The following is a 16,288-nucleotide window of genomic DNA, read 5'->3' on the forward strand; positions in this document are numbered from 1 at the left end:
AAACGATCTGTAGCAACAAATATGATGATGTCACCCATTGTGTTTTGTTTGTATTTACTGTCTGAATTTGATTACAAGACTTTATTATCTTACATAGAGAAACAATGAACAGGGGATATATATACCCAGGGATTTGCTTTCATCGTTAGTGGATTTTGTGCCTTACACAATGTCAGCTCTGTGCAGTTTCAGAGGCTGTACACACTCCTCACAGAGGGTGAACATTTAGCCAAAACCCTGGAGAAAAGTACCATCATACTGTGTGTATCAGTGCTGAACATGAGAGAGTGACACAGCTGTCAACATACTCACTTTCCTGGAAATTGTGTTACATGGACACAGCGGGGGACCACAAAGACTGTCTCAGTAACTCCATGCAGATCATCTCCATTTCTTCTTCACATTAGTGCTGAGATTTTCAATGGGAGTTTTCAACTTAATTTTAATGGCGGCTGATTGCTTAAAACACCCGGGAAGCTTTGAAAACATCAGGCTAAGTTATTCTCTGGGAGTCTCTGCATGTTTTGGTGAAAGCCACATATTTACTAACTGCTTTGCACAAAGCTTCTTTGACCTCTCTGTTTCTCAGGCTGTAGATGAGGGGGTTTACCAGGGGAGTCAGGACTGTGTAGCAAAGAGAGAGCACTTTGTTCAGATTTCTCAGTGTATCACTTTTCGGTAGCAGGTACACAATCATTATGGGTCCATAGAAAATTGTCACCACAATGAGATGAGAGGAGCAGGTGGAAAAGGCTTTTTGTCTCCCGGTGGTGGAAGGGATTCTCAGAATGGTGGTGATGATACACACGTAGGATGTCAGGGTTAGTAGGAATGGAGGCAGGGTGAATACAGAGACTAATATGAAAGCCAGCAATATGACCTGGTGGGTGTCACTGCAGGAGAGTTCTATCAGTGGGATGGAATCACAATAGAAATGGTTAATTTCACTTGGGCCACAGAATATTAACTGTGATAGGAATAAGACAAAGATAGCAGTAGCCAAACAGCCATTTAACCATGATCCAGCAGCCAACTGGAGGCAAAACCTGATATTCATAAGAGTGGAATAGTGCAGGGGTTTACATATGGCTAAATACCGATCATAAGACATTGCTGCTAGGAGATAGCATTCTGTACATGCCAGAGAACCAAAGAAATACAGTTGTATGATGCAGCCACTGACTGAGATGGTTTTGTCCCCAGTCAGGAGACTGGCCAGCAACCTGGGCAGGATGGTTGAGGTGTAGCAGGTCTCCAGGCAGGACAGGTTGCCCAGGAAGAAGTACATAGGGGTGTGAAGGTGCTGGTTAGCCACAATGAGCATCACAATGAGGGTGTTCCCCGCCACGGTTGCCATGTAGATAACTTGGAACATCAGGAAGAGAAGAATTTGCAGGTCAGGGAGATCCCCGAATCCCAGAATAATGAATTCTTTGATGGCTGTTTGGTTTCCCCAGTCTCTGTCTGCCATGGTTTGAGTCCAGGAACAATAAAACAAGCTGTGCAATTGAATTGGAAGAACATAGAGTTAAAGGTTAATCAAGTTGCATTAATTAATTCCATAAGTATTCAGAAACTCCCCTTCCTTTCCAGATTGCAGGCTGAAATTTTAAACCTAAATGTAGAGGTCAGAGCAAAGTGCCAGAAGTCTCAATTTGAGAACAGAACATTTGTATCCATGTAAACCATCGTCTGCCATAATCAAAGCAATCACTTCTGAAACAGCCCATATCTCTGGTAGCCGAGTACTGATATAGCGGATCAGAATATTTCTTTATCTACTATGATATTCCCTCTAGTGACATCTTAGAGCTTAACAATGTTGCTTAAATGCTGTATTTCATTTCTGGCAATGACCAGAATCATGCCATGTCTTAGGAGTCAAAATCAAACAACTAAAATTGGACTGAGATTTTTCAATGCAGTTTAGAGTCCTTAGGCAATGACCTTCTGTTAGATTTATTTCTATTTATTCTACAAATATATCCTGGTATATTCAGCATTTCAGTGCCCTGTAGGAAAAAGAACAATTTTCACCCCCTCACAAGAGATCAGTTCATGCCATAAATTATGAAGTGGAGTAAATTCTCCCTTAGTTTTTCTGGTGGTGATGGTGACATGGTAAGTGACTGGCAATGCCTTTTCTGTTTCCTGACGTTCACTATGTAGCAGTAATAAAAAACAGCTCTTTGTAGGGTGGATCTTAGGAAGGGACAAAAGTAGGTTGATATACAACCCTAACTGGGGAGAGACCCTCCCCATGCCATAATTATTGTGGGATAATAATAAAGGAACAAGAAAGGAACTCAGGGTGGGGGAAGATGCTGTCCCTGAACTTGGAGTCTAGAAACATTCTGGCATGCGTGATTTAGAGTAATAAAGCTCTATCACCACTCCCCACCCCATTGGGGCACACATGAACCAGATCCCCAGCTGGTGTAAATCAAGGCAGCTCCATTTTTATCAGTGGGGAAGATCTCCAACTGAGGACCTGTCACAAGACATGGATCTCACGCTCCATGTCTGTGAAAAGGTGCTATGAACAGTAACTGGCACTGCTGTGGGAAGGTGAGGCTAAAACTGTTAATATTCACCTGAAGAAGAGCTCTGTGCAGCTCGAAAGCTTCTCTTGTTCACCAGCAGGAGTTGGTCCAATAAAAGATATTACCTCGCCTGCCTTGTCCTTCTAATATTCACAAAGAACATTCATGCCCCTGTTTGGAAGGTGGTATAGAAATGCAATCAGGAAGACAGTGCTCACCTGAAACCACAGGACAGCCCAAGCTTGAAGTGATGGGCTCTTGTTTCTCAGGGCTTGGGTGCTAGGACTCATCAGAGGTTCTTGTCTCTCCTCTTTCTGCAGAAACTGGATTTTCTCAGTGAAGAGACCTGCAGTGACCTGAAGGGATGAACTGGTGCATTTGACCTTCGTTTGGAAAAGGGGCTTCCCCTTTGATTTACAAAGTGTAAATGCTCCCTCATATTTGTATTCTGCCTTCACGCTTTTTAATATGGTCCCACTTTAACCTTTCTCCCACTTGGTTCATTTTGTGTCTCCAAAGCTTTGTAGCTAACAATGCCCCACGTGACTTGCAATTATACAAGTCCCATTGTACATCATTTTTTTAGTTTAACGATCCTTTGTGGAAAATATTTTAGATCATGAACAAACACCAGCTTACATTTTTGGAAGATGCCTATCCAAGGTGATGGGCTGTTATAATGTACAGTAGAACCTCAGAGTTACGAACTGACCAGTCAACCACACACCTCACTTGGAACCGGAACTAGGTAATCAAGCAGCAGTAAAGACCAAAAAAAATAGTATTTTTTTAAATCCAATACAGTACAGTACTGTGTTAAACATAAACTAGTAAAAAAAAAATCAAGGGAACATTTAAAAAAAAAAGATTTGACAAGGTAAGGAAACTGTTTCTTTGCTTGTTTCATTTAAATTAAGGTGGTTAAATGCAGCATTTTTCTTCTGCATAGTAAAGTTTCAAAGCTGCATTAAGTCAATGTTCAGTTGTAAACTTTTGAATGAACCAACATAACGTTTTGTTCAGTTATGAACATTTCAGAGTTACGAACAACCTCTGTTCCCGAGGGCGCTCATAACTCTGAGGTTCTCATGGACTTGCACCACCCCTTAATTAGTATTCAAGATATGCCATTGTCTAATGGGCATTTTTGAAAATAGCTGCCCATATCTCACCCTTACAACATGCTGCCACCCACTTTCTCATTATTGTATTGGCCGCTGAAATCTATTGGTCACGAGTCAGTATTTCTGACCTTCCCCCTCCCTCACTTTCTCTACTCTGCTGCCATTTAGTGTCCATTTCCCAGCATGACAGCCTGTTACTCTGCTCTCCTGTAGTGCATTCTTCTTTTTGCTTTCCCATTCTTAGCTCTTATGTCACCTGGTGCCCATTATTTAGTATAACAGCCCATTTCTCACTAGTCAACATCTGCTACTATCCACAGTTCATTAGATGGAATCAAGGTCCTTTTCTCTTCAGTCCTCTTTACTCACCACTTATACACCATGATACAGCTGCACCTCCCTTTCCACTTCCCTCGGTTGGTCATTTGGCAACATAACATCTCCTTTCTTGCCCTTCCACTTTGGCTGCTGTCCATTGGGCAGCACCACTACACCTGTCCCATTCCTCTGCCCTCTAGTAGCCCTAGACAGCATAATTGCATCTCTCCTCACTTCTGACCTACTTCTGGGTGTGCGCTGCTCCAAATTCTAGCAACTAGCAACCAAATCACACAACATCATGATTGCAATATTAGTGGCTATGAGAGCATGTACAACAGCAGCGTCTTTCAATATATTAGCAAGGGTTTCCCTTCCACCCAGTGCATTTGTGTTGATGTGGGGTCTGTTTCCAATGGAAACGCATAGATTGAACCTACCATGACAGAATCCCCATTGCTCTCCGGGCTGAACTTCCATAGACGCCTCTGAGAATATAACTGTCCAACTCCCATTTCAAAGTGATTTGGGTGCCTAACTCTATTAGGTCTCTTTAAAAATCTTTTCCATTGTGTTGGAGCCCTACTGGTCTCCCTGTTGCCCAGCTCCCTTACCTCTGGCCAAGCCCTGACATGCTCCTAGTGACTGAACCAGCACTGCCGTGTTAGGCACCACAGGAGCTCTGCCCGTTAGTAGGCAGTAGCTTTGTAAGGCACCTGGGGCTGACTAGACACAGTATCCTGAGAACTAGCCCTCTCGGGACGGGCGCTTGTTGCAGTGAGTTTTGGGGACACTCTTTGTAACAGGTCCCCTCCCTTTGAACTTCTCTGTGCAGTTGGTGGCAGAAGAACAGCTGCTGCCCTGAAGGGCTGCAGGCAGAGTCCCTCATCAGGGACTGTTTGACAGACCCAACTGCAGAATTGGCCTCAGTTATATGTGTGCCTGGCAAAACCCCTGCTGGGTATGGAAAATCCCAGTGGACCTAGCATGTGCATCTACTTCTTTGTGGTTGCCCAACCTCCCCACTTCCAAGGGCCCAGTGAGCCTGGAGCAGGTGCTTTGCCGGAGCTGGTCACAGCCGGGCTTAGCCCAGGTAAGAGCTATGAGGCTGTTCCTGGTGAAGTGTCCAGAGGTCACTGCTGGGGCCTGGTTGTTTGCATCCGGCCTGTGTGAGCACAGAGAAGGTGGCTGGTCTGCAGAGGGCTATGCTGGCAATAAGCACAATTTCAGAGGTGGCAGATTTCCCAGGCTTACATCCCCACATATGCTGCACCAGGACTTAGTATTTTTATTGTCCAAACATTTATTTAGATCAAAAATGGCTTTTTTACAGATATAAAAATCAGTTAAAATTTGGTCTCCATTCTGCCTAGTGCCCAGTTAAAAACTCCATGATGGTACCACAGTTATGGCCACCTGCCTTCTGGTTCTTCCACTGGGATGGACAACACTGAGTACTGAGATTTTCAAAGGGAGTTTTCAACTTAATTTTAATGGGGGCTGATGGCTGAAATCACTCATGCAGCTTTGAAAACCTTAGGTTATTTTATTATGTAGGTGTATCTGCACATTTTTGTGAAAGCCACATTTACTGACTGCTTTGCAAAAAGCTTCCTTGACCTCTCTGTTTCTCAGGCTGTAGATGAGGGGGTTTACCAGGGGAGTCAGGACCGTGTAGCAAAGAGAGAACACTTTGTTCAGGTCTCTCAGTGTATCACTTTTCAGTAGCAGGTACACAATCATTATGGTTCCATAGAAAATTGTCACCACAATGAGATGAGAGGAGCAGGTGGAAAAGGCCTTTTGTCTCCCGGTGGTGGAAGGGATTCTCAGGATGGTGACGACGATACACATGTAGGAAGTCAGGGTTAGTAGGAATGGAGGGAGGGTGAATACAGAGACTAATATAAAATCCAGCAATATGACCTGGTGGGTGTCACTGCAGGAGAGTTCCATCAGTGGGATGACATCACAATAGAAATGGTCAATTTCATTTGGGCCACAGAATAATAACTGTGATAGGAATGTGATTAAGATAATTACAGCCAAACAACCATTTAACCATGACCCAGCAGCCAATTGGAGGCAAACAGGGCCGGCTCTAGGCACCAGCAAAGCAAGCAGTTGCTTGGGGCGGCAAATTTGCAGGGGCGCAAGAATCCAGCATGGGAGCTAAGAACCAACAGGGGGCCCTGGGAGCTGTAGTTCCTTAGTTAGTTCCCTGCCTATAGAGTCAGCCCTGGAGCAGGGAAAGAACTACATTTCCCAGCATTCCCTCAGCTGCAATTAACAGGAAAGGGAGGGGGAAGGAGTGTGGAACTGAAACATCATGCTGCAACTCTCTGTGAATGGTAGTGACAGAGCCAGCTCTAGGTTTTTTGCCGCCCCCCACCTCATCCCTGGGCTCCCCCTGCACCCCTGTGTTACCCCAGCCCTGGACTCTCCCCCATCCACACCCCCTGCTGCCCCAGCTCTGGGCTCTCCCCCCACTCGCATCTCCTGCCACCTCACCCCTGGGCTCTTTTCCCCCCCACACACCCGCACCCGCTGCCGCCCCAGCTCACCCCCCCCCCCCGCACCTCCTGCTGCCCCAGCCCTGGACTCTCCCCCAAAGAAAGAATTGGGTGGACTAAATGGACAGTGCACCTCTCTATCTAAAGCCTAGCAAGGGAGGTACATGGATCCTACTCTAATTTAAAATGAAAAGTAAGGGAGGGGAGGCTCTCCTAGGACCTGGGCAGCTTTAGATACAGTACCAGACATATAGGACGATTTACACTTCTGAGCCATGGAAGGAGAAATTGACATTTCTTTTCTAGATTTAGCTAATATTCAGACAGGGTATCTAGCACCTGCCTTCCAGATTTGGACACCCTCAAAATTCAGGAGTGCTCAAGCTCAGTTTGGGCAGTTGTTACTTCATTTCTTCCAAATCAAATATACTGATCCACTGTAACTTGCTGTAGAAAAAGGAGAATAAATTGAGCAAGAAATGCTTCCCAGTGGTTATTAGGACTGGAATTGCTATTTTCAACAGCCATTGCATTTTTTTTTTAGTTTTATTTGTTTAAAAGGAAGACAGTGATATTGCATTGGCAAATTCCCCATAGAAACAAAGAATGGAACAAAAGAATAATAAAGGCACCTCAACTTTTCCTCATTTATGTAGGACAGTCTTATAATATGCATCCAGATATCCTCCAGTCACACAAGCTGAAAATTGTTCCACTTTACTGCAGTTCTGTAACCATATGGGAACCAATCCTGTCTGTGTTCTGTGCACATTCAAAATTCCTGCTGAATGACCCACCCTGGGAGCGAGTTCCGAGTGACCCAGGGCTGGGGCTGCAGGAGGGTGCAGTTGGGGGGTGGGGGGAGAGAGAGAGCCCTGGGCTGGGGAGACAGCCAAAAATTTTTTTGCTTGGGGCAGCAAAAAACCTAGAGCTGGCCCTGGAGGCAAAATCTGATATTCGTAAGAGTTGAATAGTGCAGGGGGTTACATATCGCTAAATACCAAGCATAAGACATTGCCGTTAGGAGATAGCATTCTGTACATCCCAGAGAACCACAGAAATACAGTTGCATGAAGCCAGCAACCTGGGCAGGATGGTTGAGGTGTAGCAGGTCTCCAGGCAGGACAAGTTGCCCAGGAGGAAGTACATGGGGGTGTGAAGGTGCTGGTCAGCCACAATGAGCACCACGATGAAGGTGTTCCTGGCCACGGTTGCCATGTAGATCACTTGGAACATCAGGAAGAGAAGAATTTGCAGGTCGGGGAGATCCCTGAATCCCAGAATGATGAATTCTGTGATGGCCGTTTGGTTTCCCCAGTTTCTGTCTGCCATGGTTGGAGTCTAGGAACAATAAATCAAGCTGTGCAATTGAATTGGAAGAACATAGAGTAAAATTTAATCAAGTCTCATGAATTAATTCCATAAATATTTGGAAACTCCCCTTCCTGTCCTGATTACAGGCTGAAATTTTAAGCCTAAATGTAGAGTTCAGAGTAAAGTGCCAAAAATCTCAATTCATTTCTCAGGGTTTGAGACAAGGTGGGTGAGGTAATACCTTTTATTGGATCAACTACATAGAGCTCTTCAGGGTTTGGCAGATAGGACTCCGGTTCCACTGAGGTTCTTGTCTTTCATCATTCTGCAGAAACAGGACTTTCTCATTAAAGAGACCTACAGTTACTTGAAGGAATGAGCTGGTGAATTCTTTGATGGCTGTTTGGTTTCCCCAGTGTCTGTCTGCCATGGGTTGAGTCTAGGAACAATAAATCTTTTCCTAGATTGAATGGGTAGGTGTGGCGGGGCAAGTGCCCCACCCCCATGTGAGAGGGGGCTAGAGTAGGCCAGAGAGGCTGTGCAGGCTGGCAGCCAATCAGGAAAGGGCTTACTGAGAGCCAATCAGGGCCCAGATTGGAGGGAGCCAATCAGGGCCAGGCTCAGCCCTATAAGAAGGCTGCTCTGGAAAGGAGCAGTCAGTCTGTCCCACGCCTTGGACAGGGGAAGGTTTGTCTCCAGGGTGGGAGTCTAGCACCCGGGACAGCGCAGGCCCGGGGGAGCAGAAGGAAACTCCAGCCTGGTGTCTGCCAGGCTGCAGGCCCTGAGGGGAAGAGTCTAGCCGGTGCGAGGGTCCATAGGGGAAGCGGCCCAGGGAAGCAGACAGACGAGGGGAGAGAAGGAGGACAGCGATGCTGCCGCTAGAGGGTCCCTGGGCCGGGACCCAGAGTAAAGGGTGGGCCTGGGTTTCCCCCTTCCCCCCTTGCAGTACACCCAGCCATTGGCTGTAGGGCGTGGCCATTATAGACCACGCCAGATCCCTGACAGGAGGGATCAGACTTTGGGGTGTTTGGTTGACCATGGTGGCTGGACATAGAGACTGCTGATTGACCTCCCCCTCCCCCCGGAAGGGGGTGTGGCTGGACTAAGGGGCACTGCCGGAGGGCAGTGGTCCGGAAGAGGACGCCGCGAGTTGGTGAGCGATGTGGGCTCAGAAGCCAACCGAGGACAAGACAATGGGCGGGATACCACCGAGAGGGGACGCTCCACTGGACTGAGCTAATTCCTGGAGTAACCAGTAGGAGGTGCCATGGTAGTGAGTCCCAACCTTGTTACAGAACGACATAGAGTTAAAAGTTAATCAAATCTCATGAATTAATTCCATAAGTATTCAGAAACTCCCTCTCTCTCCTGGTTAAAGGCTGAAATTTTAAGACGAAATGTAGATTTCTGAGCTAAGTGCCAGGAGTCTCAGTCTGAGGACAGAACATTGCTCTGATGGGGAAAATGGTGTTGTACATGGATACCAATGACTACTATAACAGCCCGTTTCTCTGGTAGCCAATACTAATAAACAGAGAAATGATTTTATCTGTCATATCATATACCATCTAGTGACATACCAGAGTTTAACAATGATGCTTAAATGCAATATTTCACTTCAGACAATGGCCAGAATCATGCCATGTCTTAGGAGTCAAAATCAATAAATACATCAACTGAAATCTTGGACTGAGATTTCCAATGCGGTCTAGTGTCTTTAGGCACCGATCTTCTGTAAGAATTAATGGAAATAAATCTAACAATATATCCTGATATATTCAGCTTTTCAATTCTCTATAGGAAAAGAAACAATTTTCACCCACTCACAAGAAATCACTTTGTCATAATTTATGAAGTGGAGTAAATTCTCCCTTAGTTCCTGTGATGGTTATGTGGTGAGGGACTGGCAGTGCCTTTTCTGTTTCCCGACATTAACTATGTAGCAGTAATAAAATACAGCTCTTTGGAGGGTGGGTTTTAGGAATGGGCAGAAGCAGACTGATGTGCAACCCTAACTGGGGAGTGACACTCCCCACTCCATAATAATAATACAGGAACAAGAAAGGCACTGGAGTGGGGGAAAGATACTAGATAAAAGATAATAGAGCAAATAATTAAGCAATCAATTTGCAAACACCTAGAAGATAATTAGGTGATAAGTAACAGTCAGCATGGATTTGTCAAGAACAAATCATGTCAAACCAACTCATAGACTCATAGACTCATAGACTTTAAGGTCAGAAGGGACCAGTATGATCATCTAGTCTGACCTCCCACATGTTGCAGGCCACAAAAGCTGACCCACCCCCTTTCCCTTGACTCAGCTGTTGAAGTCCCCAAATCCTGTGATTTAAGGACTTCAAGTCGCAGAGAATCCTCCAGCTAGCGACCTCCGCCCCATGCTGCGGAGGAAGGCGAAAAACCTCCAGGGCCTCTGCCAATCTACCCTGGAGGAAAATTCCTTCCCGACCCCAAATATGGCGATCAGTAGAACCCCGAGCATGCAGGCAAGATTCTCCAGCCAGACCCTCATTGAGCATTGATACTACACCCTGATAGCTTTCTTTGACAGGGTAACAAGCCATATGGATAGGGGGGAGTGGTACTCGGTATATCTCGACTTTAGTAAGGCTTTTGATACTGTCTTGAATGACCTTCTCATAAACAAATTAGGGAAATACAACCTAGATGGGGCTACTATATATATGGTGGGTGCATAGCTGGTTTGAAAACTGTTCCCAGAGAGTAGTTATCAGTGGTTCACAGTCATGCTGGAAGGGTATAATGAGTGAGGTCCTGCAGAGATCGGTTCTGGGTCTTGGTCTGTTCAATATCTTCATCAATGATTTAGATACTGGCATAGAGAGTACATTTATAAAGTCTGAGGATGATACCAAGCCGGGAGGGGTTGTGAGTGCTTTGGAGAATAGGATTAAAATTCAAAATGATCTGGACAAACTGGAGAAATGGTCTGAAGTAAATAGGGTGAAATTCAATAAGGACAAATGCAAAGTACTCCACTTAGGAAGGAACCATCAGTTGCACACATACAAAATGGGAAAATACTGCTTAGGAAGGAGTACTGCGGAAAGGGATCTGGGGATCATAGAAGCTAAATATGAGTCAACAGTGTATCACTGTTGCAAAAAAAGCAAACCTCATTCCGGGATGTATTAGCAAGAGTACTGTAAGCAAGACAGGAGAAGTAATTCTTCCGCTCTACTCTGTGCTGATTAGGCCTCAGCTGTAGTATTGTGTCCAGTTCTGGGTGCCACATTTCAGGAAAGATGTGGACAAATTGGAGAAAGTCCAGGAAAGATCAACACAAATGATGAAAGGTCTAGAAAACATGACCTACGAGGGAAGATTGAAAAAATGGGGTTTGTTTAGTCTGGAGAAGAGAAGACTGAGAGAGGAGGAGGGGAAAAAAATGTTCTCCTTAACCTAAGAGGACAGGACAATGAGCAATGGCCTTAAATTGCAGCAAGGGCGGTTTAGACTGGACATTAGGAAAAACACTTAAGTGGTTAAGCACTGGAATAAATTGCCAAGGGAGGTTGTGGAATCTCCATCCTTGGAACAGATTGTACAAACACCTCTCATAGGTTATCTAGATAATACTTAGTTCTGCCTTGAGTGCAGGGGGACTGGAATAGATGACCTCTCGAGGTCCCTTCCAGTTCTACGATTCTATGATTGGGACTCACACTAAACCGGATCCTCAGCTGGAATAAATCAAGGTAGCTTCATTTGTGTCAGAGGACCTGTCACAAGACATGGATCTCACACTCCATCTCTATGAAATTGTGCTGTGAATGCTGACCGGCACTGCAGTGGGAAGGTGAGGCTAAAACTGTTAATATTCACCTGAAGAAGAGCTCTGTGTAGCTCAAAAGCTTCTCTCGTTCTCCACCACAAGTTGGGCCAATAAAAGATATTACCTAACCCAGCTTGTTCCTCTAATATTCACAAATCACATTCAAGCCCCTGTTTGGAAGGTGGTATAGAAAAGCAGTCTGGAAGATGGTGCTCACCTGTAACTACAAGACAGCTCAAGCTTGAAGTGATGAGCTCTTGTTTCTCAGGGTTCAAGGGCCAGGACTCAGGATCCTCAGCTTGACGGTCCTCTTTCTGCAGAAACTGGGAGAAGGTAGAATGGGGATCTTCTGTTTCCCCTGCCCCTTACTCCAAGAACAAGGGGGGACATGCAACAAAATTAAAAGGTGGGCAACTTAAAATCTATAAAATGAAATACTTGTTCACCCAAAGTATAATTAAACTGTGGCACTCACTGTGATGCTGGCAGACCAAGTGTTAGCTCATGCCAAGGTCCCCCGGTCTCAGCAGGATACTAACAGATACAAAGCAGGAATGAGTCTGGCTCACTTGTGGATTAATATTAATAATATGGGTATTAGAATTATAAGAAAGTGTTGAATGCTTGACAGTTGCTGCCTGCATTAATCTCCCCTGTAATGTCTGTTCCATATTGTAATTCAATATTTGAGCGGTTGTAGTGAGCTTCTGTGAGTATGAATCCCCACAGGAGAGGGACATTAATGAGTGTGAAGAATTGCTCTTCCACAGACATGAAGCCTCTCCTGAAAAAGGAAATCCATCCGTACCAGATCAAGTGACCAGATAGCAAGTGTGAAAAATCAGGACAGGAGATGGGGGGGTGGGTAATAGACACCTGTATAAGACCAAGGCCGGATCTGGCTTTTTGGTCGCCCCAAGCAAAAAAAAAAAAAAAAAAAACGGGGCGGCCACAACGGCAAAGCAAAAAAAACAGAGCATGGGTTCAGGGGGACCGGCTAGCGGAGGGAGCGGGCGGGAGAGAGAGAGAGAAGGGGGGTGGCCAGGGCTACAGTAGTGGCGCTACCACGCAGCCCCTCCCGCCGCGCCGCCAACTGCCGGAAGGGCTCTGCTCCGGTCGGCGGGGAGGGAAGGACGAGGACTGCGTGCCAGGCTTGCTGCAGGGTGCTCCGGTTGTCCGGTCCCCTCCGCCGCCCCCCCGTACAGGGCGGCCGGAGCGGAACGAAAAAAAATGTGGCCGTGCTGCCCTAGGATTGGGCAGAATGCTGCCTCGAACAATCTGCCGCCCCAAGCACCAGCTTGCTCAGCTGGTGCCTGGAGCCGGCCCTGTATAAGACAAAGTCCCCAATATCGGGATTGTGCTTATAAAATTGGAACATCTGGTCACCCTAATACCCTGGGTGTGCTATGGGTGTATATTCCAACTGGAATTTCCCTACAGCTGGATTGAGAAACCAACAACAAAAGGACTAGAGACTTATTGTTCTGCTCTCCTCCTTATGAAGATGAATCATGTGAGTGGACTGAGTTTGCAGCTCAGAGCAGATGGCAGGAGGGGGATAAAAACCCCAAACAAAAGGAACTAGGGATCTCTAGGCTGCTTGGATGCTCAGGGCAGGGTGTTTCTAGGCATTAGCAAGAGATCCCCAGCGGCTTAGCCTGGGTTAGCCCTAAAGGTCACATACAGCTTGCTGCTGAGAGAAGCCTGTATTACCTTTTGAAATCTTAGACTGTGACTCATTCATGGGTCTGTTTTCTTGCTTTAACCTTGTAAATAACTCATTTCCTTCAGGGCCGGCTTTAGCAAGTGCGGGGCCCGATTTGTGGGGCTTGCACTCACCGGGCGGCGCTCCCAGTCTTCAGCGGCATTTCGGATTGCCACGCTCCAGCCGGGGTTGCGGGCCATAGGCTTGCTGGGCTCCGGCCGGCGCTCCGGACGGGGGAGCGGGGCCACTGGGCTCCCGCTGGCGGAGCAGGGCCGCAGAGCTTGCTGCACTCCGGTCAGGGGAGCGGGGCTGGGGGTCTTGCAGGGCTCGGGTCGGGGGAGCAGGGCAGCGGGGCTTGCCGCGCTCCAGCTGGGGGCGCGGGACCTTCTTAGGTGCAGGGCCCAATTCCGGGGAATCGGTGGAATCAGCCGAAAGCCAGCCCTGATTTCCTTTTCCTATTTAATAAATCTTCCTATACAGTAGTTCACTATAGGATTGGCTCCAAGCGTCATTTTGGCGTGAGACCTAAAGTGCAATTGACCTGGCGGAAGTCAGGAGTAACCTGAATATTGCTGTGATTCTTGGCGTAAGGGGCCATGTACCACAGATACGCTCACCTGGGGGGCAGGACAGACCAAGAGGACTTTCTGGGGAGACTCTGTCAAGGCTGTTTTAAGTGCCTGAGGAGTTTGCACTCGGTGCAGTTCGTTGGTGAAATCTAAGTTTAGACCTGACAACCAATGAGGGGTTTGTGCCCTGGTTTGTAACGGTCAGCCCTGAGTTTGGCACTCACACTCTTGCATCCCCATTGGGAGCATCACACTCACTGCCACAAAAAGTCCTTGATATGAAGGACTTAACTAGATTCCAGAAGAGATTGGATGTTCCTGATAGCCATATAAATATCCAGAGTTATCATAATTAATGGCAACAATAGAGATTGGCTTAACCCCCAAAACATGAGGTTTAATATCTATGCCAAACTGAGCTATTATAGACCAACATGACACATGTGAGGAGAGACTATCCCAGAACTGCTATTGCAGTGTTCTGACATTTGCCTCTGAAACAGCTAGTCCTGCTCACTCTCGGAGAACGGTACTGGACAGGTTGGTCCTTAGGTCTGATCTAATCTGGCAATTCCTATATTACTACGTTCTCTTAAAGTGATCCAGCGAAACCCCAAATTCCAGCTAGTTCAAGAAGCTACTCTTTTGATATTCAGCCTCTGACAGGCTGTTCCCTGAAAAAAGTTGACCTGGCGCAGATTACTTCAGAACACTTTTTGGTGAAGATCGATACAAAGAAATCATTTGAGAGGAGATTGTCAAACTGTCTATAGGATTGGGACATTAATTCTAATTGGCGATTAGGACACCCAATTCCTAGGTGCCTTAAATCTCAACCACAGCAGCTCTGCAATGTGTATCTTATTTATTCCTGGGTTCAGCTGACTCATGGATTCTCTTGCAACCTGCCTGACTCAGATATAGTGAAACAGTTTTAGTTATTTACTTTTAACTAAAACCATTTGTTCTTCAAATTCCCTCTCATCCTCCTAATTTCATTCTTATACTTCACCCACCTAACATGCCATTTTAATGTTCCTTTCTATCAGCTTCACTTAGTTTTGATTTCCATTATTCTATTCCAGGCTTCACCCTCGTTATCTTGAGCCAGATCCTTAGCTGAGGACCTTTCACAAGACATGTATCTCAATTTCCCCATTGTTAAATGGTGCTATTAACACTGACTGGCACTGCTGTGGGAAGGTGAGGCTAAAACTGCTAATATTCCCAGAGACAAGGTGAGTGAGGTAATATCTTTTATTGGATCAACTTCTGCTGGTGAGAGGGACAAGCTTTTGAGAGTTAGAGATCTTATCTCTCTCTCCAACAAAACTTGGTCCAGTAAAAGATATCACCTTGTCTCTCTAATGGCCTGGGACCAACACGGTTACAACAACGCTGCCAATTATTTTCACAAAGCACATTCATGCCCCTCTTTGGAAGGTGATATAGAAACACTGTCAGGAAGATGGTGCTCACCTGTAACCACAGGACAGCTCAAGCTTTGAGCTTATTTCTCAGCGTTTGGCGGCCAGGACTCGGTTTCTGTCCCTGAGGTAATTGGGTCTCATCATTCTATAGAAACTGGATCTTCTCAACAAAGACACCTGCATCTACCTGAATGGAAGGGTGGCTGCTGTGATCTGTCTTAGAACATGTTCTTCCCCCTCCACTTACAAAGTGCAGAGTCCTCATATTTGGCTGCGTCTCCCTTGATTCCACCTCTGAAGAGGTTGAGCCTGGGGAGTCAGCTCTGTGTTTTCTGTGCAGACAGTACAATCCACCAACCTCCCTCGCCCAGAGGAATCTTCTTTCTGCTACCAGCTGTATGAGGTCACTGCTCTGCATGGCTGAAATGTAATGCAGCGCCCCTGGAGTCCATGGCCATAGAAAGCCTGAGACTACTCAGCAATCTTTGCTCATGTCAATTGTACCATTGTCTTCAGTGGAACAATTGCATAAGAAAAAATGGCTTGGATGACTCAAGCCTGCTAGATTGGGTGCTGAAGTCACAGTTTAACAGACTCACTGGAAACTGAATGTAAAGTAAGTTTAATACATAGTTTGCAACTGAAAGATTTGGATGAAAGACTCTCTCTCTCCCACTTACACCCTGTAGCGAGGCAGTCTGTCCCCCTGCCACCCCGGAGAGGGCCGAGCCTCTCTGGACACCAAAGTGGGCGGAGCCAGCAAACCCTGCACCCACCCCTCAGAGATCAGGGCACAGGACAGGAAGTATAAAAGCCCGACCCCAAATCTCACTTGGAACTCAACCACCGGAGTGACCGGAACACTTGTGGCGTAGCTCCCAGTGGGGAGACCATGGCGATCGACGGCCGACACGAGAACTGGCCAGAGCAGCCAATGCCTGATGGTAGCCCGAGC

At 46.4% G+C, this 16,288-nt stretch overlaps 1 pseudogene; it reads right to left on the reverse strand.

Annotated features, from left to right (window-relative positions):
* Window positions 1–488: 488 nt before the first annotated feature.
* Window positions 489–1,471, reverse strand: LOC135974558 (olfactory receptor 6N1-like; annotated as a pseudogene).
* Window positions 1,472–16,288: the final 14,817 nt, after the last annotated feature.

This window comes from Chrysemys picta, chromosome 12, assembly GCF_011386835.1.
Source record: "Chrysemys picta bellii isolate R12L10 chromosome 12, ASM1138683v2, whole genome shotgun sequence".
Taxonomy (NCBI): Eukaryota; Metazoa; Chordata; order Testudines; family Emydidae; genus Chrysemys; species Chrysemys picta.